Raw genomic sequence first — 1079 nt, forward strand, 5'->3', positions numbered from 1 at the left:
TTTGTTTGTGAGCAAAATTGAATCCATTGTTTCATTGAATTAGTATTCTTCTTAGCTTACTTTAAAACATGTTTTTTGTCATCCTACTTAAACTTACTTTTCTTCAATGCTCTTATTGTTTTTAGTTTCTAAAAGATAGGGAACCTCGTTTCGTAATGAATGTGCGGTCCCTAGTCATTCAAATCGATAAATTAAATGACTTGAAAGAGTTAGAACGAGTCATTCAAATCGATAAATTAAATGACTCGAAAGAGTTAGAACGATCAATTAATGTCCACTCCTTTCTAGTTTCTGACTCTTGAATTCTTGTCCCCATAGAATGCGTAGTTGGTTAGAGAATGACAGCTTTGCTCACAATGAGACAAAGGATTACTCCTTCCAATCTCTAACCATTTGACGATCGGCTATTAACTATAACATCCTTGTTTACTACAATTGGCTCTTGAATTTCCTACTATTTTCAACTCTTAAACTTGGCGATTGGGCTCCTAATCTCACTAGTTCGGTGTTCTTTAAAAACTTAGAAAATGAGAAACATAATAACTCGAGTTGTCAGTCTATGATGGAACGAAAGGAGAAGCGGGTGTTTTTGAGTTGAAGTTTAACTCGAGAATAACACACACTAGATTGACAGATCTAACAGTTGACAAGAGAAAAGGGAGCAAATAACCCGATTCACAGACAAAAACAAGCTACTAGAGACAATTTTACGCGAGTACTAAAAGAACCAAATATACAGTAGGGGAATTGTTCTTCCTCTCCCTCGCGCACAAGACTGATAAGTTCTTTCACACCTCTAGCATGATCAAAAATTCCAGTTTCTGACTTGGTCCCGGCTCATAGCTCGACTGCGTTGAAGGCGGGGAGTTCCTGCCACACCTTGACTACTTACCACAATTGGCGATGGTGCTACTTTGGATGTCGAAATAGCATTACCTGTCCCAGTGGCAGCTACGGTGACCCGGCGAGCCAAGCAGGTGATAAGAGCTGCGCATTGCCCGTCATCCTCTGAGCTTGAACTTGACACGGAGTAGCTCCTGAATGATGGCGATGGGCTACCAATGTTACGGCATGCAAGG

The 1079-nt window shown here is 40.2% G+C and overlaps 1 long non-coding RNA gene across 1 annotated transcript; it reads right to left on the bottom strand.

Annotated features, from left to right (window-relative positions):
* Positions 1-594: 594 nt before the first annotated feature.
* On the bottom strand, positions 595-1079 carry LOC122043059. Its single transcript, XR_006129431.1, has 2 exons — positions 937-1079; positions 595-870 (listed from the first exon to the last, which is right to left on the bottom strand). It is a non-coding gene; the product is annotated as an uncharacterized LOC122043059 (long non-coding RNA).

This window comes from Zingiber officinale, chromosome 2A, assembly GCF_018446385.1.
Source record: "Zingiber officinale cultivar Zhangliang chromosome 2A, Zo_v1.1, whole genome shotgun sequence".
In the NCBI taxonomy this organism is placed as follows: domain Eukaryota; kingdom Viridiplantae; phylum Streptophyta; class Magnoliopsida; order Zingiberales; family Zingiberaceae; genus Zingiber; species Zingiber officinale.